Source organism: Notamacropus eugenii, chromosome 2, assembly GCF_028372415.1.
Source record: "Notamacropus eugenii isolate mMacEug1 chromosome 2, mMacEug1.pri_v2, whole genome shotgun sequence".
Lineage (NCBI taxonomy): Eukaryota > Metazoa > Chordata > Mammalia > Diprotodontia > Macropodidae > Notamacropus > Notamacropus eugenii.
In genome coordinates, this window is record NC_092873.1 from 168,914,422 (window position 1) to 168,940,524 (window position 26,103).

Consider the following 26,103-nt stretch of genomic DNA (forward strand, 5'->3'; position numbering starts at 1 on the left):
ATCTTCACTATAGCCCGGAAACAGAGCATATACCCACATGGCCACTGTACTACCATCATCAGAGCTGTTGGCAAGAACTATTCATCATAAGAATAATGATTCCTAGGGCTTACACTCCACACTCCCTGTCTATCTCTCTGTCTCTCTGTCTCCATCTTCTGGGTCACAAAAATTGTTAAATGAATTGTTCATGGTCATATAACTTGGATGGGTCTGAGAAAGAAATTGAATCTAGGTCTTCTTAACTCCCAATTCAGGCAACCAGCTATCTTACTGCTTGTTTAGTAGAGACATTTAATTCAGCCTCTTTAATTCAGTTTATTCAGTATCTATTTTATGCTTAACACTAAACTTTGGTGCTTGGAGAAAAAAAATATTTTGCAGATATATAAATATACATATAAACACAGATGCATATATATACATACACTATATATGTTTATCTATTGAGCAGCTAAAGGATGCAGTGGATAGAGCACCAGTGCAGGAGTCAGGAGGACCTGAGTTCAAATCTCACCTCAGGCACTTGACACTCACAAGCTGTGTGAACTTGGGGAAGTCACTTAGCCCCAATTGCCTCATCCTGGGTCATCTCCAGTCATCCTGATGAATATCTGGTCACAGGATCCAGATGGCTCTGGAGGAGAAGTGAGGCTGGTGACCTTCACAGCCCTCCCTCACTCAAAACAAAGTGAAGTGCAAGTCATTTCTCTGATGACATGGTCTTCTTCAGCAGCGAAGACAAACACACACACGTTTATCTATAGAATTATATATGCACATAAATAAAATACACTTACTTTCTATGCATATGTATCATAGCCTTTGTCCAGAAAAGAATTTATGATTTTTTTTGAGAAAAACATACTATAAATGAGGTAATAAGTTATGATGACATTATATAATTAATTACACAAAGTGTGATAGAGACTATATGCATAACAGGATTGTTTTAAAATTTTATTTATTTATTAATTAAATTATTTTATTTGTTTTCAGTCTTCTACATTCACTTCCACGTATCTTAGATTTATTTCCTTCCCTGTCCCTCCTTACCCGCTCCATCCCCACTTCCTCCCTGAGGCAGCATACAATTTTATATAGTTTCTACACAGACATTCCTATTAAATACATTTTCCCCTTAGTTATGTAGCATAAAATTAAAATGAATGGAAGAAATGATAAAACAAAAAAAAATAATACAAAAGAAAATGGTCTGCTTCATTCTGGATCGAATTCCATAATTCTTTCTCTGGATATAGAAGGCATTTTGCCTGAAGATTCCATTGGGAATTTTTTAAGTCCTTGCTTTGCAATGAAGTACTAAGTCTACCAGAAAAAGTCCTCACACACTGTGGTTGTTGCTATGTACAAATTTCTCTTGATTCTGGCCCTTTCACTCAGCATTAGTTCATATAAGTCTTTCCAGGCCTTTCTGAAGTCTTCCTTTTCATCATTTCTTATAGTATGACAGTATTCCATTACATTCATATACCACAATTTATTCAGTCATTCCTCGATTGATGGACATCCCCTTGATTTCCAGTTCTTGGCCACCACAAAGAGAACTGCTATAAATATTTTTGTACATGTGGAACCCTTTCCCATTTTTATGATCTCTTGGGGATACAGTTCCAGAAGCAGTAATGCCGGGTCAAAGGGTATGCACATTTTTGTAGCCCTTTGGGCATAGTTCCAAATTGCTCTCCAGAATGGTTGAATCAGCTCATAGCTCCACTAACAAAGAATTAGTTTATCTCTCCCACATCTTCTCCAACATTTATCATCTTCCTGTTTTGTCATGTTAGCCAATCTGATAGGTGTGATGTGGTACTTCTGAGTTGTTTTGATTTGTATTTCTCTAATCAACAGCGATTCAGAGCATTTTTTCATATGACGTATTCAGGGATAGCTTTAATTCCTTCCTTTGAAAACTGCCCATTCATATCCTTTGACCACTTATCAATTGGGGAATGACTTGTTTTCTTGTACATTTGACTCAGTTCTCTATATATTTTAGAAATCAGACCTTTATCGCAGACACTAGTTGCAAAAATTCTTTCCCAGTTTTCTGCTTCCCTCCTACTCTTGGTTGCATTGGGTTTGTTTGTGCAAAAAACTTTTCAGTTTAATGCAATCAAAATTGTCCATTTTGCACTTCATAATGTTTTCTGTCTCTTTTTTAGTCAAAAATTTCTCCATAAACTTGATAAATATGCTATAAATATGCTCCACTAATTTGTATATAGTATCAATCTTTATCCTTAGATCATGTACACATTTGGACTTTATTCCTGTGCATTGTGTCAAGCATTGGTCTATGTCCAGTTTCAATCACACTGCTATCCAGTTTTCCCAGCAATTTTTGTCAAACATTAAGTTCTTATCCCAGAAATTGGGGTCCTTGGGTTTATCAAAGAGTAGATTGCTATATTCATTGACTACTGGGTCTTGAGCATCCAACATATTCCATTGGTCTACCCCTCTGTTTCTTAGCCAGGACCAAGCAGTTTTGATAATTGCTGCTTTATAATACAATTTGAGATCTGGTAGGGATAGGCCACCTCCCTAAGCATTTCTTTTATTAGTTCCCTTGATCTTCTGGACCTTTTGTTCTTCCTGATGAATTTTGATATTTTTTTTTCTAGCTCTAGAAAATAACTGACAGTTTGATTGATATGGCACTGAATAAATAAATTCATTTAGGTACAATTGTCATTTTTGTTAGATTGGCTTGGCCTACCCACGAGCAACTGATGTTTTTCCACTTACTTAGATCTGACTTTATTTGTGAGAAAAGTCTTTTGTAATTGTGTTTCTATAGTCCCTGGGTTTGTTTTGGCAGGTAGACTCCCAAAATTTTATAGTGTGTGCTTTAGCTTTAAGTGGGATTTCTCTTTCTATCTCTTGCTGTTGGGCTTTGTTAGTAATATATAGAAATGCATAAACTTTGTGCAAGGTTATTTTGTAATCTGCAACTTTGCCAAAGTTGTTTATTACTTCAAGCAGATTTTTCTTGATTCTCTGGGATTCTCTAAGTATATCATCATATCATCTGCAAAGAGTGATAACTTAGTTTCTTCTTTGCCTGTTCTAATTCCTTCAGTTTCTTTTATTCTCTTACTGCTACAGCTAACATTTCTAGTACTATATTAAATAATTGTGGTGATAATGGTTATCCTTGTTTCACACTTGATCTTATTGGAAATGCATCTAGATTATTCCCATTACATATAATGGTTGCTGAAGATTTTAGGTAGATACTGATTATTACTTTATGGAAAGTTCCATTTATTCCTATGCTCTTCAGTGTTTTCAATAGGAATGGGTGTTGTAGTTTGTCTAAAGCTTTTTCTGCATCTATTGAGATAATCATGTTGTTTCTGTTAGTTTTGCTGTTTATATGATCAATAATGCTACAGTTTTCCTAATACTGAATGAGTCCTGCATTTCTAGTATAAGTCCTACATGATCATGATGTATTATTCTTGTGATAAGTTGCTACATTCTTTTTGCTAAAATCTTATGCAAAATTTTGCATCTATATTTGTCAATAATTTTCTTTCTGCATTTTGACTCTTCCTGGTTTAGGTATGAGAACCATATTTGTATCATAAAAAGAATTTGGGAGAACTCCTTCTTCCCCAATTTTCCTAAATAGTCTATATAGTATTGGAATTAACTGTTCTTTAAATGTTTGATAGAATTCACTTGTAAATGTTTCCAGCACTGGAGATTTTTTCTTAGGGAATTCATTAATGGCTTGTTCAATTTCTTTTTCTGTGATGTGACTATTTAAGTATTCAACTTCATCTTCTGTTAATCTCGGCAATTTGTATTTTTTTAAAATAATCATCCATCTCATTTGGATTGTAGAATGTAGGGGCATTCAGTTGGACAAAGTAATTTCTAATTACTCTTTTAATTGCCTCCTCATTGGAGGTGAGTTCACCCTTTTCATTTTTGATATTGATAATTTGGTTTTCTTTCTTTTTTGATCAAATTGATGAAACAATTATCAATTTCATTGGTTTTTTAAAACCAACACTTAGTTTTATTTATTAGTTCAATAGTTTTCTTAATTTCAGTTTTATTATTCTCTCCTCTTGTTTTCAGTATTTCTAAATTGATATTTAATTAGAGATTTTCAATTTGTTCTTTTTCTAGCTTTTTCAGCTACATGCCCAGTTCATTGATCTCCTCTTTCTCTATTTTATTCATATAGGCATTCAAAGATATAAAACTTGATGCTTTTGCAGCATCCCATAAGATCTGACACGTTGTCTCATTATTGTCATTCTCTTGAATGAAGTTGTTGATTGTTTCTATAACTTGTTGTTTAACCCACTCATTCTTTAAAATTAGATTGTTTAGTTTCAAATTAATTTTTGGTTTATATTTCCATGGCTTTTGATTATGTATAATTTTTGTTGCATTATAATCTGACATAGATGCATTCACTATCTCTGCATTTCTGCACTAGATTGTGAGGTTTTTATGGCTTAGCACATGGTCAATTTTTGTGTATGTACCATGTATCACTGAGAAAAAGTTATATTCCTTTCTACCCCCATTCAATTTTCTCCAGAGAGATACCATATTTACCTTATCCAGAATTTTATTCACCTCCTTAACTTCTTTCTTATTTATTTTGAGGTTAGATTTATGAAGTTCAGAGATGGGAGGTTGAGGTACCCCACTAGTAGTTTTGCTGTCTATTTCTTCCTGTAACTCCGTTAACTTCTCTAAGAATATGGATGCTATAGCACTTGGAGCATATATGTTTAGTAATGATATTGTTTCATTGTCTATTATACCTTTTAGTAGGATATAGTTTCCTCTTTATTTCTTTTGATTAGTTTTTTTTCTGCTTTTGCTTTGTCTGAAATTGAGATTGCTACTCCTGCTTTTTTTACATCATTTGAAGCACAATATATTCTGCTTCAACCTTTTGTCTTTACCCTGTGTGTATACCCCCATTTCAAATGTTTATTGTAAACAACACTTTGTTTGATTATGGTTTTTAATCTGTTCTGCTATCCATCTCTGTTTAATGGAAGAGTTCATCCCATTCACATACGCAGTTATGATTACTATCTGATTCTTTCCCTCCATTCTCTTTCCCCCATGTGTGCTTTTCACTCTCCTTTCTCCTTTCCCCTCCACAATAGAGTTTTAATTTTTGACCACCTCCTCCCTCAGTCTTTCCTTCCTTTTTTCAGCCCCACTCCCTTTTACTCCCCTTTTCTCTTACTACTTCTTCCTTCCCTTTTAGTCTCCCCTCTATTTTCTTTTCCGCTTCCCCTCCTAATGACTATGGAGCTAGTTAGATTTCTATACTTAACTGAGTTTGTTGTTCCCTCCTTGAACCAAATCAGATAAGGGTAAATATCAAACTATATTCATCTCCTTCCCCCCTTTCCCTCTACTGTAATATAATTTTTTGCCTCTTCTTGTGCTGTAATTTACCATTTTGTGCCTCCTTTTCACATCTCCTGTTACAATTCCTTTGCACCCTTAAATCACATTTTGATCATCACATCATTTACTTTATACCCGCTTCTTCTATCTATGTATATCCCTTTTGTATTTCATGATAAATATACAATTCTCAAGATTGACAAGTATCACCTTCTCTTGTAGGGATATATGCAGTTTGCTTATATTGAATAACAAGTTTCTTTATACCCCTGTTTACCTTTTTATGCCCCCTTGAGACCTGTGTTTGAAGATCATATTTTCTCTTGAGCTCTTGTTTTTTCATCAGGAAGGTCTGGAAATCACTTATTTCATTGAATGTTCATCTCCTTGACTGAAGTATTATGCTCAACTTTGCTGGGTTGTAGTCCCAGCTCCTTATCCTTACAGAATATCATATTCCAATTCCTTAAATCTTTTAATGTAGAAGCTGCAAGGTCCTGTGTGATCCTGACTGTAGCTCCTTGATATTTGAATAGTTTCTTTCTGGTACCTGTAGTTGGTAGTTCTGGCATTTGTCAATGATGTTTCCTGGTGTTGTTAGTTTGGGATCCTTTTTGACAGGTGAACGGTGGATTCTTTTGATGACTATTTTCCCCGCAGGAGTTAGGCAGTTTTCCTTGTTGATTTCTTGGAAGATATTGTATAGGCTCTTTTTTTTCATTTCTACTTTCTGGTAGACTAATAGTTCTTAGATTTTCTGTCCTGGGTCTATTTTCCAGGTAAGTTGTTTTTCCAATTAGATATTTTACATTTTTTTCTATCTTTTCATTCTTTTGATTCTTTTTGACTGATTCATGATGTCTCATAAAGTCATTAGCTTCTACTTGTCCAATTCTAATTTTGATCAATTTATTTTCTTCTTAACTTTTGCATCCACTTTTCCATCTGTCCAATTTTTCCTTTGAAGGAGTTATTTTCACAAGTTAGTTTTTGTACTTTCTTTTCCATTTGTCTGATTTTCGTTTTTAAGGAGCTCTTTTTTTCAGCAAATTCTTTTTTTCATATTTTTAAAATCATTGGCCATTTTTTCTTCTATTTTCTAATTTGGCTTTTAAAATCTTTCTTCAGCTCCTCCACGAGTGCTCTTTGAGCTTGTGACCAGCTCACGTGCTCTTCTGAAGTTTCAGATGAGAGTATCGTCTCAGTGGGGACCTCTTTGGTACTCTTGGCTTTTTTCTTGTCCCCATAGAAAGATTCTATGGTCTTTTCTGTTTTGCTTCTTACTCATGATGATGATGATCAACTTTTTCCTGGCTTTTAAAGTAGATCTCTGTTTCTGGGGCACAAGGGGTTCTGTCCCATAGTTCTTGTACCTTGAACTTGAGGCTTTGTGTGTTGTGGCCTCTGGTTCTTTTGGTTAGAAGCTAAAATGCTACACTTTACCTGGTGCTGAGCTATCTGGTGCTACAAAGCAGAGGCCAAGTGAAATCTTTCTGGGTTTTGGAGTTGTCCTGGAGCTAGCTATGTTTAGTGTGGTGGACAGGTGGTCTGTCTAGAACCATTCTCCTCTGCTGAGCTAAACCATAGGCAAGCTCAGTGGTTGGTGATCTTGTCTGTGCCAGTGTCCTTCTGATTCCCCTTGGGTGCTAAGGCATGCCTGGGGTCCTGGTGTTGGTGGTTGCAGGCTGCATCCCCCTGGAGCTCAGAATCTTCTCCTGGTTTGTTGAGGTGGGGCTGACTAGGACAGCTCCAGTTGTGCACTGGTCCCTTTTAGCCATTGCAAAGGGGACCCTCTTTAGCAATTTTCTTAGCCTTACATGCTAAGACACTGCTTGCCCCTTCTGCTAATCCCACTGTTCTAGGATTTTTCTGGAGAAATATTTTATAGATCTTTCAAAGTCAGCAAGGGGAGGGGGAGATCATTTACCAAACACTCCACTATCTTGGCTCCCAGAAGTTCAATTAAATGGCTTACTCCTTGGGCAGACACTCTCAGGAGCAGCCACTGCAGTTACCTGGGGCTCCATGGGGGCTTCACTGGGGCTCCATGGCTCTCACTTTATGTACTCTGCTGGACTCCCATCCTGGGCTGATATGCCTGAGATTCTGCAGTGCAGCTGCTGCCTCAGAGCTCCCTGGGCTTCCTGCTCCACCACGCTGTGGTGGGGATGTGCTGGTATAGCCTGTGCATGTGTGTTCCTCCAGTCCCACAAAGCAGATCCTTCCAGTTGACCTTCCAGTATGTCCTGGACTGTGAATCTGCCACAGTGTGTCTCCTATTGGATTCTGTCACTCCAAAATCCATTCAGATTCTCTATTTCAAGGTATCTGAAGGAGTTTGTCTAAGAGCTTAGGTGAATAGTTGCTCTCACTCTGCGCTCTTAACTCCATCCCCTGCAATAGGATTTCAAAAGAGAGTAAGAACACTGTGTATCAGACAGTGTTTCTTGGAGATGATGAGACTTGAGATGGACCTTGAGGAATAGCTCTGACTTGGATAAGTGGAAAGAATAGAGAACAGGATGGGTTGGATGTAGAAGGGAAGACTGCATATTGAAAGAACAGCTTGACTGTGAGGGTAGAGAGTGGCAGCTGTGTGTAGATATCTGACTTTGGCTGTGGAACTGTCTGCTTCAGACACAGATTGATTACAGACATCTTAAACAGATAACTGGGGAAAATGTACAAGGAAGCTTTCCTCTCTTCCCCCTCCAGGTTAAACAAGGCAGATTCATTTCAGGCCCTGAAAGAGGAAAAGAAATTGAAGTAATATGATAAATTTAAGAGAAAAATTTGCATTATTTTCTAATTTCACTGGAATGTTTAACTGACTCAGAGGCAAGATTTATGTCACTTTTATGACTCAATATTGTCTATTTTTACAAATCCCATCCAAAAGCTGACACAAATGCAAAGGCAATAAATGGGCCTGCTGTCATTCTCCTTTGGAAAGAATATAGTAAACTAAACTATCTTTACCAAATGAAGTCACCTACTATTGTTCACATAATTAAATGAAAAATTTTGTAAAGCATAGTATTTGTTGAAAAAATCAAGCTTTTGTCCTAACTGAAAGAGCTGAAGACAATGACATTTCTTCTCTGGTAAATTCTCAGAGTGTACTCTATTCTTGGGGTTAGAAGATGAAGATTTCTGAAGCAAAAACTACGTGTTAGGTTTCAGTCCATCACATTTTCAGAGCAACTGGTTATTTTTTTACCCTTAGTTTTTTCATGCTCGAAGTCTCCTTTAGCTGAATGCATATTTACTATGAAACCATCCTTTCAGTTTCCCAAGCTTTAAACATTTGAGTCATCCATTTCTCACACACTTTAAAAATCTCAATCAAATTACTTGGTCTTATGAGTCTTTTTTCTTCGTTTTTTCTCTTGGATTCTTCCCTTCTTTTCCACTCATCAATAAATAGGTGGAAAAAGAAATAAGTATGTCTTTAGTGTATAAAATATTATCTCTCATTATACTACATGTGTTCTGGAATTCTGTCCACAAAGAACTTATACTGTTGTTGGGAAGATGAAACATATGCATGAGTTTCTTGAAGAACAAGAGAGAATGCATTAAAATGATAGTTGATGACTTCCAAGGTTCTTTCCAGATCTAAAATTCTTTGATTCTACTATTTCTCTGCCTCACTATGGTAACTACGCTTTAAGTAAAGATTTGGTGCTAGTAGTGTGTTAATATTATTATACTTAAAATTTCAATGATCTATGATTTCTCTCTTATTCCTTTGGATGCAGTGCTAGAGAATGTCAATAATTAAGGAAATTTTAGGAATGAAGGGAGGGTTGCCCTTGCCTTGGTCAAAAAAGTGCCATTGTTATGAGCTTTTAAATTAGAGTGTAGTAATTGGATCTTTGTCCCAAGCGCTGAAATCCAGAGAATGCATATTTGAATAATGACTCAAAAAATGTTCTATTTTAAGATTAATTGTATTTACATTTTGAACAGCATCTTTAGTCTTTTAGCAGTGAAGAAATAAGTAAACTCACTTTATTAGCAAGAATAAATCAAAACAGAAAGCGCTTAGATAGATACTCAATTCTTAATGCATTGCCAGCTCACACTCCCATTCTCATTTCCACACACTCCAAAAAGTCTTACCTCCTGGTAAATTCCACTTTACATCTTTTCTCTTGACTGATAAATTCCTGTCCAGATTTGCCTAGTCTCAAGGTGAGTCAGCCAGGTTTGCTATATTCCTAGGTTGACTCACACTCTATCCCTTCACCAGCCTTACTCCTATGTGGGTACCCAAACTTTGCCACCTTCTCCTTCTGCTCTCAAATTCTTTTTTATGTTTTATACCCTATTAGAATTTAAGTGCCTTGAGAGGAGATACCATCTTGTTTTCATGTATTTGGGTTTCTACTACCATGCTTGACATATAGTTAACACTTGCACTGAACAGGTACTTTATTTCTCTAATTCTGTTTATGTTTCTCTATTGATCATCTATCTATGTATGCCCATCTAATAACTCTCCATGCTCTCCTACATACTCTGAGTGATTATCTCTCCAGTCTTGGAATCCCATATTCCTTCCAGATGGCAGTCTTTTCTAGCAGTGGTCTCACAATGTGACAGCATCCACTTCTCTCCTGAATCATGCAATGCCCAAGGCATTCTTCTCTCATGAAGTCTCCCATCCAATTCCTTAAAATTGGCAAAGATTTAAAAAATATTCTAATTACAAAGCTTACTAGAAAACATGCACATTTAGTGTTATTTGCTCTGTGTGCCAAAGCAGCAATCTATGGCTCTGGATAAGAACAGGCATAGTTGGAATGCAACACTTGACCAGTTACTGGAATTTCTACAGGGTGTAATATCCAAGGGCTGAGAAAAGCCAGGATAAGGCTATAGAAGAGAGAATTCACTTATAGGAAAATCTTCCTAACAGTTTTAGATAGGATTTATATAGTGGTTTAAGTTTTGCAATGTACTTTTCACAACAACCTGATTTGTTTTCACAACAACCCTAGGAAGAGATATTATTATCCTCATTTCATCAGTGAGAAAATGGAGGCTTAGAGAGGTTGAATGCCTAGGACAGGGTAACATAGGTGTTCAAAGAGTGGGAAACACTGTTCTATCTATCTTTTTTCATAACATTTTTGTTGCCCAATACAGCTGCAAATATAGTAGGTGCCTATTACATGACCAATGGTTGAAAGAACTGTGATTTAAGAATATAATGGAATTTCATTACTCCACAAGAAAAAATAAGCATAAGAAATTCAGTAACACTTGGGAAGACTTGTTTAAATGAATATAGAACCAAATACAGAAAAGCAAAGGAACACTTTATATAATGGCCATAATGTAAAGGAAAGTGATAGTAAAAGGCTTTAAAACTCTGATCAATACTGAGATAAATCAACTTCAGAGAACTGACAGTGAAACATAATTTGTTTTTTAAAAAGTGAGTGAGGTGCTCGATAAGAAACATGCTATTACACATGGCCAACATGTTGATTTGCTTTGCTCAAACTGCTTTTTACAAAAGAGGCTTCCATTGGGTAAGGTAGATGGAATAAAAAGGAAAGTGACAGTGACATTTTCAATGGGTCAATAAAGCATTTATTTGGAAATTGTCTGCCATTCAAAAGAATGACTTCTGTTGGAGGGGAAAAGTCATGTTTCTTGAGAAAAATATGCAGTTTTCTAAATGCAACATAATCAACCCTTCTGATTTGTTTTGTTTTTCATTTCTGGGATCAGTTCCCTGTTCATCTGAAGTCTACAGATGAGTAAGTGTTGGAGGCTCTTTCAAGCTGCACAATTCCTTGGATAGTAGATGTATTTTACCCATAATCCCTAATGTGGATAGATAAGTCAAGTATTTTGAGTAATTATGATCATTATCTTTAACATGATTCTGAAATGTTTTAGTGCTTGTTTCAATCTTTATTGTGGCATCCACAAAGAAAATCTGGAAGACTTTATCGTCTCTTGGGGAATCTTGCTTATATTTGAATCCTGTGTTGGGCATCTTCCACAGCATCAGACAACACTGTTGGTGAGCGTAAAGTTCTCTCTTTTATGCTTCATTTATATGAATAATTAGAGGTTAACTGAACAGTTACCTTTTTTGATTTGTTCAAAGAGACTTTTACAATTTTAATATACATATGAGACACACTTTTTGGAGGAAAGACTTTAGCTTTTCATTTTGCTCTACTAAATCATTGTTTTACTTTCCTCTTCCTCATTTTTATTCAGTTATAAGACCGGGAAATTATAGTCTGCTAAATAATTTTTGCTAAATCCTATTTGTTTCTTTAGCATACTTTCATTAAAGATGCCCTCAATGTATGTACATATTATTCTCATAATGATTTTGTAGAAATAAAAAATAAATGTACAGTTCAGCAGTTTTTAATATTTTTCTGATCTACTTTTTCCTCCCATAAAAGTCCATATTTTCCACAAGAATTTGCCAATCTTTCTTCTTTCAGTTGTCTTGAGAATGGAAACTCCAATGTCCTCGAAATTGCATTGCTTCCAGCACTAACTTCCTCTGTGGATAATTGTGCAAGCCCTGCTGCTCATTCCAGATGTTTTCTTTAGTGTCATTTCTATTCAGTATATTCAGTCATTCATTCTGTATATAGGGGACTATGATGGTAGAATTCAGATGTAGTTCCATGGCCTTGATTGGAAAGAAAATAGTTTGATAAATTTTGACAAATTTTTTCTATATTGTTTCCTAAGATGTTATCCTTCTCTCAGATTTATCCATAAATAAACTTAAGATGACCCAGCTAAATTGCATTCCTCTTCATGGTTTCAGTAAATTCAGCCTGCTACCTAACACTTTTTTCTTATTTATGAAGAGATATAGCTTATTTGTATAATTACCTTGTTTAGAAGTCTGAATATTTATTCGTATTCTAAACCAATGTTGTCCCTTGCTTCTATGTCTTTCTTCTTGATAAGGAGACCAATTAATTGATACCTAACATATTGTCTAGGCTTTTAAATTGTGGTAATTATGTAAAATCATTAAACAACCTTAGGCAACAGTGATCATCTGTTAAAAGTTGTTTTGAATTGCATTACTCTTCACAGTTATTAGGAGCAATTTTTCATATGGTGTAATAATTTGCAATTCTTCTTTGAAGAATTATTTGCACATAAACTTTGGCCACGTTTCCATTGGAGAGTGATTTGTGGTCTTATATATTTGCATTAATATTCTATGTATCTTGGATATCAAAAACTTACCAAATTTATTAGAAGGAAATATATTTCTCCTCCTCTATTGACTGATTCATTAAAAAAATAATCATAGTTGCATTATTATGGTTAAAGCACAGTATTTTTAAATTTTTGTATAATGAAAATTACCCTTTTATCTTTTCTGATCACCTCTATCATTTGCTTGATTAGTAATTTGGCATATTCTCTTCTCCTTTCCCTGGCAGCCATAATACATAGCTATGATATTTTTCTTTTATATTTTTAACACTTGGTTAGTTACTTCATTTGACTTTATTGTTGTATGTTTACAAGATATTGGTCTAAACATAGGTTTTTTCAAATTGGTTTTCAGTTTTCTCAACGCTTTTTGTGAAACAGAGAATTCTTCCTCAAGTAAGTTTTGTTCTCAGTGTTATTGAACGTTGATATGCTGAAGTCAGTTGTGTCTGATTTTTCCTTATCTACACTGTTCTACCAAGCTACATTTCTATTTTTAAAACCAATACAAAATATTTTGGACAATTACTACTTTATTACTATAATTTGAGTTCTCTAAGTGCTATTGTCCCTTTATTATCATTTTCATTTTTTCTTTCCCTATGCTCATCTTTTATATCAAATTTGTTGTTATTTTAGCTGTCTCTATTGAGTATCCATGGAAATTTTGTTTGTTATATTAATAAATTCATAAAGTAATTTAGGAAGTATCATCAGATTTTGTTGTAATGGTATAACCTAGGTTGGACAATGGATATCTCTCCGATTATTAAGTCTTTCACTTTTTAAAATAGTTCTTTGGCTTATATATGTATACAGATGTTGAACATGTCTTAAAAAGCTGATGACCACATATTTTTGTATATTTTATAGTTATTTTGCATAGGGTTTTCATTGATAATATTGCTAATATTTCATTGATAATATTTCTTATGTAGAAATAGAATTTAATTTTATCAGGTTATTTTGTATGCTGCTAGTTTACTGAAGGTGTTAATTGTATCAATTGTTTTTATCATTATTTATGATTGATTAAATAAACCATCATTTCACTACAAAATATTAATCTCTTTTTTCTACTTTTTAACATTATTTATTTTTATTTTAGCTTACTCTTACTAGCATTTTTACAATTATGTGAATTAATAGAGAAAGTAAGGACATCTGTAATTTAATGCTATATTTTAGACAATTTTTCATTTTTCTTCATTACATATACTGCTTTTTTGAGATTTCAAATATTTAATTCTTATGATATTTTTAAAAATTATGTTATATTTTATAGATGTTTTAAAGCTACATGAGTAATGTACTTTGGCAAAAGTTTTTTTTATCCCTTGATATGTGATATGTTTTAATATGTTATCATATTTGGCCAGACTTTTATTTAAAAATTTAAAATTAATAATAATTTATATTAGATGATAGTTTTCTTCATTTGCTTTCTTATTCTCTGTTCTAGAAATTAAAACTATATTTGTCTTATACAAGGAGTTTCATATTTTCTTTTTTTTCTGTAAGTTAATATTTATTGAATTCATTTTTAAAAGAGGTGTGAGGAAATAAACAATTACTTCAAACCCAAGCACATATTCTTTATTCAACTAAGAAGATTACTCAAAGACTTGGTTAGGATACAGAGTAAAATACAGCTGTGGTGAAAAATTAAATTAATTTGTTCATATTTGTACTAAAGAAATATAAAAACATTTGAAACAGTAATCATCAGTATGAATTTTCCATGTATCTCTGTATCCTCACTTCATCTGGTCCTCACTTACAAGGCCAATGTAGCTACCCAATTGGAGCTAGACTCTAGAACACTAGGGTACATCTTTAACCTTGTAAAATACGCCCTGGAATTTTTAATGAGCAGAAGTGGTCAGAACCTCAGTTTTACATTTCATCCAAAAGGCAGCCTCTCCTGCTATACAGAGCTTCCATAATCCACTGCTGGCAATTGGCTTATTACCATCTTGGGATGGAAGAGTGCCACCCGCTGAATCACCAACACCACATCGTGCAGCACCTTTCATCCAACAGCTAACTAGGCCCACCCCTGTTAAATTAAAAAATTCTGAAGGAATCACAGCTTTATAATATTTCCTTTTACATTTTAAATTTCTGTCTTCTTATTTTTATATTCCATGTCAAAATCAGAATTGTCATTAATTTTTATTACTTCAATTTCTATTGCTCCTTTTCCAATGGAAAATTCAAGTAAGTCTAAAGAGAGTTTCATATTTTCATTCTCAATTTTCAAGAATAAATTCTGAAGTTGAGACATTAATTAGTATTTAATATTTCAATACATTTTTGTTTGTGTTTTTCTCCAAATTTATTAATTTATTTTCAATTTTCACAATCACTTCCATAAATCCCCTGTCTTCATCTCCCCAAGACAGCATTCAATCTTATATGGGTTCTATACATATTTTCCTATTAAACACATTTTCACATTAGTTATATTGCATAGAAGACTTAAAATGAATGGGAGAAAACATGAGAAAAAAAAAACAAAACATAAGAAAGGAGAAAATTAGTCTGCTTCATTTTGCATTCTGACTCCATAGTTCTTTTTCTGGATGTGGATGGCCTTTTTGCATAATGACTCCTTTGGAAATGCTTTACTTTCTTTGTGTTTGTTCTTCATTGCTGAAGAAGACCATGCCATCAGAGAAATGGTGACATGACTTGCACTTGACTTTGTTTTGAGTGAAGGAGGGCTCTGCAGGTCACCAGCCTCACTTCTCCAGAGCCATCTGAAACCAGTGACCTGAGGATGACTGGAGATGGCCCAGGATGCACTGGGAGACCTTGGGGCCTTAGGCCAAGATCTTTGCAGGTACTCACTTAGGGTGAGGCAGCATCAATTCATTGAATAGGCCTGTTTAAGAAGTAGCCAGGGCATGGTCCCTTTAATGAGGTCCAGAAAACAAAGACAAGTGCAAGTCATATCACCATTTCTCTGATGGTATGGTCTTCTTTGAGAATGAAGGGCAAACAGGAGCCTTTGAGTAGATGCAGCTGGTTGAATGCTAGCTGGTACTTCACTTCCTCCTCTCCTGTCTGTCTCTCCCTCACCTTCCTTCTCCTCTCCAAAGGAAGGTAAATTTGGATGGCCAAAAGTTACCCAGTTGAAGTGGGTTTTATTGCCTCCTTTCCTTTTCCCTTCCCTTCCCTTCCCTTCCCTTCCCTTCCCTTCCCTTCCCTTCCCTTCCCTTCCCTTTCCTTCCCTTCCCCATCCTCTCCCAAAACCTCAAACCTACTGCACTCTGAAACTGGGACTCCAAGGGGTCCCTGCCAAGCAGTCCTGGATACCCCTAGCTTTACAGTGATTACCAATAATAACTGTTGCTGTTTCCCACCCAGCCTGGTGTCTTTACTTCCTTGCATTGCTGTGAAGGGCTAAGTCTACCAAAAACAGTCTTCATACAATGTGGCTGTTACTGTGTATAACGTTCTCCTGGTTTGCTCACTTCACTCAGCATCAGTTCATATATGTTTTTGCAAGACTTTCTGAAATTCACTTGCTCCTCATTTCTTATAGCACCATAGTATTCCATTACATTCACATACTCCAGCTTGTTCAGCCATTACCCAATTGTTGGGCACCCCTATGGTTCCCAGTTCTTGGCCACCACAAAAAGAGCTGCTATAAATATTTTTGTATATGTGGGTTCCTTTCTTGTTTTGATGATCTCTTCGGGATGCAGTCCTAGAAGCAATATTACTGGGTCAAAGAGTATGCACCCTTTTATAATCCTTTGAGCATAGTTCTAAATTGCTTTCCAGAATTGTTGATTCAGCTCCATGGACAATGAATTAGCATTCCAACTCTCCCACATCTTCAGCATTTATTATTTTACTGTTTTGCCATGTTAGCCAAACTGATAGGTGTCATAGATCAGAGTTGTTTTGTTTGCATCTCTCTAATCAATAGTTATTTAGAGCATTTTTCTCACATGACTAAAGATAGCTTTAATTTCTTCTTTTGAAAACTTCCTGTTCATATCCTTTAACCATATATCAATTGGAGAATGACATGTGTTCTTGTAAATTTGACTCAGTTCTATATACTTTACAAATGAGACCTTTATCACAAATACTAGTTGTAAAAATTCTTTCCCAGTTTTCTATTTCCCTCCTAATGTTAGTTGCATTGAATTTGTGCAAAAACTTTTCAATTTGATGTAATCAAAGTTATCAATTTTGCATTTCATACTTTTCTCTGTGTTGTTTGGTCATAAATTTCTCCATTCTCCATAAATCTGACAAATAAACTATTCCTTGCTGCCCTAGTTTGTTTATAGTATCAGCCTTTATATCTAGATTGTATACCCCTTTGGACTTTATTCTTATATACAGTGTCAAGCATTGGTCTATGTCCAGTTTCTGCCACACTACTTTCCAGTTTTCCCAGTAGTTTTTGTCAAATAGTGAGTTCTTATCCCAGAAGCTGGGGTCCTTGGGTTTATCAAACAGCAGTCCACTGTAGTCATTGATTACTATGTTTCATGTACTTAACCAGTTCCACTGATCTGCTCCTCTATTTCTTAGCCAGTATCAAGTTGTTTGGATGATGGCTGCTTTATAATACAATTTAAGCCCTGGTATGGCTAGGCCACCTTCCCTAGCATTTCTTTTTGTTAATTTCCTTGATACTCTGGACATTTCGTTCTTCAAGATGAATTTTGGCATTATTTTTTCTAGCTCTATAAAAATATTTTTTTTTGTAATCGACTTGGTATGGTACTGAATAAGTAAATTAATTTAGGTAGAATTGTCATTTTTATTAAATTAGCTTGACCCACTCACAAGCAACTGATGTTTTTCCAATTATTTAAATCTGACTTTATTTGTGCAAAGAGTGTTTTGTAATTGAGTTCATATAGTCCCTGGGTTTGTTTTGGCAGGCATACTCCCAGATATTTTATACTGTCTACAGTAACTTAAAATGGAATTTCTCTTTCTATCTCTTCCTGTTGGACTTTGTTAGTAATATATAGAAATGCAGGTGACTTATGTGGGTTTATTTTGTATTCTGACACGTTGCTAAAGTTGTTTATTATTTCAAGTAGCTTTTTGTTGATTCTCTAGGATTCTCTAGGTATCTATGTCATCTATGTCTAGGTATCATGTCATCTTCAAAGAGTGAGTTCTTCTTTGCCTATTCTAATTCCTTCTGTTTCTTTTTCTTCTTTTATGGCTAAGGCTAACATTTCTTTAATCGAGAACCATATTGAAAAACAGTGGTGACAATGGACATCCTTGTTTCACTCCTGATCTTATTGGAAATGCTTCTAGCTTATCCCCATTACATATAATGCTTGCTAATGGTTTTAGATAGGTACTACTTATTAAAATAACAAGGCTCATTTATTCCTATGCTCTTCAGTGTTTTCAATAGAAATGACTTGTATTTTGTCTAAAGCTTTTTCTGTATCTATTGAGATAATCATATGGTTTCTAGTAGTGTTGTTGTTGATGTGGCCAATTATGCTGATAGTTTTGCGAATATTGAACCAGCTCTGTATTTCCGGTATAATTCTTACCTGATCAAAATGTATTATTCTGAAGTTGTTACTGTAATGTTTTTGCTAATATCTTATTTAAAAGTTTTGCATCTGTATTCATTAGGGAAATTGGTCTATAATTTTGTTTTTCTGTTTTGGTTCTTCCTGGTTTAAGGATGAGCACCATATTTGTATCATAAAAGAATTTTGTAGGACTCCTTCTTTGTCAAATTTCCCCAACAGTCTATACAGTATTAGAATTAACTGTTCTTTAAATTGATAGAATTCACTTTTAAATCCATCTGGTCCAGGAGATATTGTCCTAGGCAGTTCATTGATAACTTGTTCAATTTATTTTTCTTAGAGGGAGTAATTCAAGTACTTTACTTTCTCTTCTGCTAATCTGGGCAATTTATATTTTTGAAAATATTCATCCATGTCACAAAGGTTGTCAGATTTCTGGGAACACAGTTGGGTAAAATAATGTCAAATTATTGTTTTTATTTCATCTTCATTGGCGGTGAATTCATCTTTTCATTTTTGATGCAGATAATTTGGTTTTCTTCTTTCTTTTTAATCAAATTGACCAAAAGTTTATGAATTTTATTTTTTTTCATAAAACCACCTCTTAGTTTTATTTAGTCCACTAGTATTCTTAATTTCAATTTTATTAATATCTCCTTTGGTTTTCAGTATTTATAACTTGGTATTTAAATGGAGATTTTCATTTTTCTTTTTTTTCAACCTTTTTCAGTTGCATGCTCAATTCATCAATCTCCTCTTTCTGTATTTTATTCATGTAATCATTGAGAGATATAAAAGTTCCCCTAAGATCTGCTTTTGTTGCGTACCATAAGTTTTGTTAGGCTTTCTCATTATTGTCATTCTCTTGAATGAAGTATTGATTGTTTGTAATCTGTTGTTTGATCCACTCATTCTTTAGGATTACATTATTTAGTTTCCAATTAATTTTTGGTCTCTCTTTCCATGGCCCTTTACTACATATATTTTTTTAATTGCCTCATAGTCTGAAAAGGTTACATTGACTATTTCTGCCTTTCTACACTGGATTGTGAGGTTTCTATGCCCTACTATTTGGTCAATTTTTGTGTATATGCCATTTACCACTGAGAAAAAGGTGTAGTCCTTTCTATCATCTTTCAGTTTTCTCCAGAGGTCTATCATATCTACCTTTTCCAGAATTCTATTCACATCCTTAATTTCTTTCTTGTTTATTTTGAGTTTAGATTTATCAAGTTCAGAGAGCAGGAGGTTGAGGTCCCCCATTAGCATAGTTTTGCTGTCTTCCTGTATCTCCCTTAAGTTTTCCTTTAAGAATTTGGACGCTATACCAGTTGGTGCATGTATGTTTAGTAATGATATTACTTCATTGTCTATCATGCCTTTTAGCAGGATATAGTACTCTTTCCTACCTCTTTGATTAGATCTATTTTTGCTTTTGCTTTGTTTGAGATTAGGATTGCTACCCTTACTTTTTTTCACTTCATATGATGCATAACATATTCTACTCCAGTCTTTTACTTTTACCCAGTGTGTATCACCCTGTTTCAAATGTGTTTCTTGTAAACGACATATTTTGGGATTAGGTTAATTAATCCATTCTGCTATCTGCCTCTTTTTGATGGAAGAGTTCATCCCATTCACATTCATAGTTACGAATATCTTCTGTGTCTTTCCACCTTAATCCCTGGGCCCCAATTGTGTTTTTATTTCTGCTTTGTCCCTTCCCCTCCTCAAAAGAGTTTTACTTTTGACTACCACCTCTCTCAGTCTTCCCTCTCTACTATCAGCCCCCCTCCCTTTTCTTTTACTTTTCCTTTCCTACTGCCTGTAAGGCAAGTTAGATTTCTATACTTAACTGAGTATGTTATTCCTTCCTTGAACCAAATCTGATAAAAATAAAGCTCAAAAATACTCACCTCCCTTTCTTCTTTCCCTCCACTGTAATATTTTTTTGTACCTCTTCATGCAATGTAATTTATTGTTTCCCAAATCCTTCTTTCCTCTTCTCCCTTCACACTGCTTATTTAGGCTTTTTTTTTTTTATCATTATGTCAGTTAATTTATACCCACACCTTTTATCTATGCATGTAACTTTTAAATGTCATAATAAAGATACAGTTGTCAAGATTAACAAGCATCATCCTCCCATATAGGGGTGGAAACAGCTTGCCCATATAATGAGGTTCCTTTTCTTTTTTCCTCCCTGTTTACCTTTTCATGCTTCTCTTGAGCCTTATATTTGAAGATCATATTTTCTATCGAGCTCTTTCTTATCAGGAAGGTCTGGAAATCCCTTATTTCATTGAATATCTACTTCCTTGCCTGAAAGATTATGTTTAGTTCTGATAGGTAAGTGATTGCCTTATAGAATATAATATTTCAATCCCCCTAATCTTTTAATGTAGAAGCTGCAATGTTCTATGTGATCCTGACTGTAGTTCCTTGATATTTGAATGATTTCTTTCTGGCTCCTTGCATTATTTTCTCCTTGAACTGATAATTCTAGAATTTGGCAGCAGTATTCCTCAGTGATTTCAGTTTGAAATTTGTTTCAGGAGGTGATCGATAAATTTTTTCAATGACTATTTTGTCCTCTGAATCTAGGACTACAGGGCAGTTTTGCTTGATAATTTCTTGGGAGATGCTATTCAGGTTCTTTCTTTTTTTTATCATGACTTTCTGGTAGTCCAGTAATTCTTGGATTTTCTCTCCTAGATTTATTTTCCAAGGAAATTGCTTTTACAATGAGATATTTTATGTTTTATTCTATTTTTAATTCTTTAGATTTTGTTGGACTGATTCTTGATGGCTCATAGAGTCATTAGCTTCTACTTATCCAATTACAATTTTTAACCAATTGTTTTCTTCAGTTAGCTTTTGTACTTCCTTTTTGATTTATCCATTTGTTCCTTTTAAGGAGTTATTTTCTTCAGTTAGGTTTTGTACCTCCTTTTCCATTTGTCCAAGTTTACTTTTTAAGGAGCTGTTCTCTTCAGTGAATTTTTTTTTCATTTTGTCAATTATATTTTTAAAATCATTGGTCAATTTTTATTCTACATCTCTAATTTGGCTTTTAAAATCCTTCTTCATCTCTTCCAAGAATGCTTCCAAGAATCTCTTCCAAGAAAACTTTCAGAGAAGTTCATATTCCCTTTTGAGGTTTCAGATGTGGGTATAATGTCAATCCTGTCCTCTTCTGAATTTGTATTTTGATCTTCCCTGTCCCTATAATAAGATTCTATGGTCTTTGCTTTTCTAATTTGCTTCTCACTCATGATGATTTTCTTTGTACTGGTTTTTAAAGTGGATCTTTGCTTCTGGGGCACAGAGGGCCCTGTCCCATATTTTTGTACTAGGAGCTAGGGGCCGGGTTACTGACTTTGTGTTCTGTGGCTTCTGGTTCTTTCACCTAGAAGCTGTATAATGCTGTAGCTTACCTGGTGCTGAGCTGGCTGGTGTGTGCCAAGACTGAGGCCAGGTGAAGTCTGAGTTTCCCTGGGGTTACACTGAAGCTCATGGAGTGTGGTGTTGAGGATTGGTGGTCTGGCTGCTGGAGGTCTCCTCCTTCCCTAGGGCTGCTCTTGGGAATGGGCAGGCTCAGCAACTGGTGGACCCCCATCTGCACTTGTTTCTGTCCAATTCCTCAGCTGTGCTAAGTCACCTGGGACCCTGGTGTTGGCACTTATGGGCTCCACACCCCTGGCGTTCAGGATCTCCTACTGATGCACTGAAGTGGGGCTTGTTGGAATGAACTCATTTCTGCACTGGTCCCTTCCAGTCATACCCAGCAGGACCTTCCCATCAATCTCACTAGTGTCCTGAGCTAAAAGACTATTGTACCTCTTATGCTGGCCCCACTATTCCTGCATTTTTCCTAGTTCAATATTTTCTGGGTTTTTCAAGGTCAACAAGGGAGGGTGAGTGCACCTACAATTTGCTCCTCCATCTTGGCTCTATTTATGTTTTTACAATGGATATACTTCTAGATTTGGAGTCAGGAACATTTGAGTTAAATCCAGCCTGAGTCACTCACTAGAAGTGTGATCCTGACAAGTCATTTAACCTATATGTCTCAATTTCTTCATTTGTAAAATAGAGGTAGTTTTAACACATATCTCCAAGGCTTATTGTGTAACTAAAATGAGAGGACATTTGTAAAGCCCTCTGCAGACCTTGAAGCAGTATAGAAATGCCATCTTATATAACAAATGATATTTTAAAGTATAAATTAAGGAAAAAAACCAGAATAGCTAATCAATACATCAAAAACGTCTGGAAGTATGTGTGATGTAAGGTATTTATGGTATTGCCATCTCTTCAAAGAGATGGTGGTATCTTCTTACATCTTATCTTTTCAGTCACTTTTCTTTGTAATTTTGCAACTTTCACTTTTGATTTTTTTTTGGTCCAGTTATATTCTATATCTATATTATTGCAAATTATTTTCTTTTTCTTTTTTTTTGAAAGACAAAAAGCAAATGTATTGTTGTTGGGGGAAAGGAAGGTTTTCCTCGCTCCACAATATCCCCATTACAGAAGGGAGGTGACTGGTGAATAGAAAAGGAAGGAGTTGGAGGGGGGCACACCCCACTCTGTACAATATAGAAGAATGTGATATAAACACTGTATAAAAGCCACTTGTCCTCATCAGTGTCCTCTTGCAGTAGGGTAAGGAGGTGGGAGATGGGAGGAGCACAGACCTGGAGGCGGAGCTAGGACATACAGAAGCCCTATAACCCTCATCCCCTTGGGTCACTTGGCATCCTTAGCCTTCCAGAGCTTCTTGTTTACCAACTCCAGGGTCAGTGAGCCATTCAGGCTTGTGAAAACTCCTCCCCCAGGTGTGCTGTAGATGGTATACTGCTTCTCACTGACACCCTCCAGGCTGGGTAAGCCTGGCTCCTCTGGCCCATCAGTTCCTCTAGTTCCTGGTGCCACCCCCATCTCCCTCAGCTCTTCCAGCTTCTGAGACTCCTCCACCTGGTGCCCCAGGATCCCCAGCTTCTTGCTGCTGCCTCTGCTCAAGTATAATTCTTAGAGCCAAGTACTTAGAGAGGTGGTCAACTGTGGCATTCCCTGTTGTCTTCACATATCTATTCTCCTTTCTTGACCAGCAGAGAATGGGGCTAGAACACTAACTCTATCTCTCTTCCTGGCTCAGGAGAACTGGGGGCCCCAGGTGGGTTTGGTGGACCCAGGGTCCCCCCACCCAGGGGGCCACCCTGGTCACCAGAATCCTCAGAGCCTGCTCCCTCACCCATACCTCTAGTAACTCCAACCCCTGTCCCTCCACTGCTACTTTCCTCAGCTTCTGTTGGATGTCTTTCAGGGGCAGGTCCAAGAGTGGAGTCTGGGGCAGAGTCTGAGCTAACATCTTCCTCATGTTCACCACTCTCTCCCTCACCAGGCTCTCCCTCCCCATCACTCTTTACTGTTGTCTGGTCTGACTCTGGCATTGGCCTCCTTACATGTTGGACCCTGTGTTTTGCCTGCATTTGTGGGCACAGAGGTCTGCTGGTTGTGCAGGTGGCTAAGCCAGATGAAGATACGATTCCAGTGTGCCTCATACTCTTCTCTACTTGGGTAAATTTTGGAGATCAGTGCATCAAAGTTTAGATCAGGTTGAAGAGACTATTTTGACACCAGTTTCTTCCTACAAGTGGGGCACTCTTTGTTCCCGCTATGAAGCGCAGTGACAATGCAGTCAGAGCAGAAGTGATGGAGACACTCTTTTGTGGTCATGGTATTCTTCAGCATGTCCAGACAGGTTGGGCACATGAGCTCTGAATGTAGGGATAGTGGGGAAACAGCACTCTCTGTGCCATCCATGATGGCTTCCTGTGGGGTCTGATGCATCTCATAGAGACAGGTTTCGCTGGTGCTCTGTGGATTTGCTGGGATCGCCATGGTAATAAGGAGTAGCCCCACCATCCCCGAGAGCTGGGGCAGATGGGGTCCCTGAGGAATACCTGCAGGAATCCTCCCAGGTCAAGCTCACTCAACTCACCGCTCCCTCCTACTCAGGACCTTGGTCTGGCTGCCACCGCTGCTGCCGCCATGGCTGGGGGGCTCAGGCCCTTGTGTCCCGCAAATTATTTTCTTAATTTTGCTTATTTCACTCTGCAGCAGTTCTGGTAGACCTTTTTATATTTCTTGGTATTCATCATATGCAATATTTCTTATAGCACAGAAAGATTTAATTACGTTTGTGTGCTCCGGTTTGTTTAGCCCTTCCCCAGTCAATGGTTATCTACTTAATTTCCAATTTGTTACTATCACCAAACAATGTTTACATAAATATATTTGTTTATATGAGGATTTTCTTCTTACCAGTGCCCTGCTTGGCATAAAATTTAGGGAATGAATTTCAAAATCAAAGCATATGGATATTTTGTATATTTTATATCCACTTCATCTGGATAATTTCATTCTTTTTTAATGGTTACATTAATTCAGAGGTACAGCAATGATATGCTAGTGTGCCTATCTTCTCACAACAATACCAACATTGAGCATCCCAGTACTTTGTTGATGAATTGTTATTGGCAATTTGCAGGCTGTGTAGTAAAATCTCAGGATTGTTTAGCTTTTCATTTCACTTATTAGTGATTTAGTACATACACATGCACACACATGTTTTATACAATTTTATTGTATTGTACAGTTTTATAAAATATATATTTTAGTTTCATGTCTCCATATGTCTTTATAAGTATTAATATTTATGTATCTTTTAATTCTACATTTTGCAGAATTTTAAAGAGTAATGAGAGTTGTGCTTTGTCAAAGGATTTCTCTGTATCTTATGAGAACCTCATTGTTTTGAATAGATTTGTTTTAATATGATTACTTATGTTGATTATTTTCCTAATGTTGAACTGTCCTTGCATCCCTGGAATTGATCCTATTCCAAGTAATTTCTTGAGTCACCAAGCCAGCCTTATCATTTGATTTCAGTCCCTTTTCTCTCAACCCTGACTCAACTGTTCATGCCATCATTTTGAACAATTTCTCCTTTGCTTTCTTCTTTTCAACCACCTAGCTGGGAACAATAAGTTCTTGATTCTTCTTGTAGGATGGGTGAAGGACAAAGTTGTTTCACTACTAACCTGAGAGTTCCCTGTCCCAGAGCTGGGGCATTTTCATTACACTTCCAGCCCCCTGCTTACCTCCTTCCCTTCATATAGCTGAAGAGAAGCGATATTTGGTGCTTTTGACAAAAGAGAGGTCACCAGAGAGATTTGAGGATGATCACTATAGAAGAAAGGCATATCAAGATAGGTCATTCATGAAACTACAGTGCTCTTTGGAGCCTTGCAATTGTCACATGGAAGTCTGTGGAATTGGGACAATTCAAAAAGCCAAGTCAGTTATCAAAAAATATGCAGGGCACCCAGATTTATGGGTTGAGACACAAAGATGTTGATAGTTATCAAACTGGAGTGGGAATCTCCTTGAGATTAGGTGGCCACATTTTAGTTGGTCAGAGATTTGATACAATGTAACTCAATTTACTGCCTTGAAGTCTAGATTCTTCCATTGCCACCACTCTTGAAGGAAATCCTGCCTTGCAGGTGCTAGCCACACCACCTATTTACTCAACAAACTCTACTAAATAGCAACTCTATCTAGTTTTCTCAGTGTGGGTTTTTCCTTTACCAATACAGATTAGTACCATTTTCCTCTCACCAGCCCTTCTATATAATTTGATGACTTTCTGTGCCTAAGAAATATTTATTACCTGACAGCCAACCATACGTAATGTCAATGAGATTAAAGACCTTCCCCAATCATTAAGAGGCCTGCCCATTAAGGGAAGTTTGATTAGAAGAGATTTGTAGGAAGGCCCACAACTTTTGTAAATGAAGCACTGGTTCTCCAGGGTTGTGATTGACCTCTGGCTCTGAAAAGTGTATAA

At 36.1% G+C, this 26,103-nt stretch overlaps 1 pseudogene; it reads right to left on the reverse strand.

Annotated features, from left to right (window-relative positions):
- Positions 1 to 22,937: 22,937 nt before the first annotated feature.
- Positions 22,938 to 24,092, reverse strand: LOC140522877 (E3 ubiquitin-protein ligase RING1 pseudogene; annotated as a pseudogene).
- Positions 24,093 to 26,103: the final 2,011 nt, after the last annotated feature.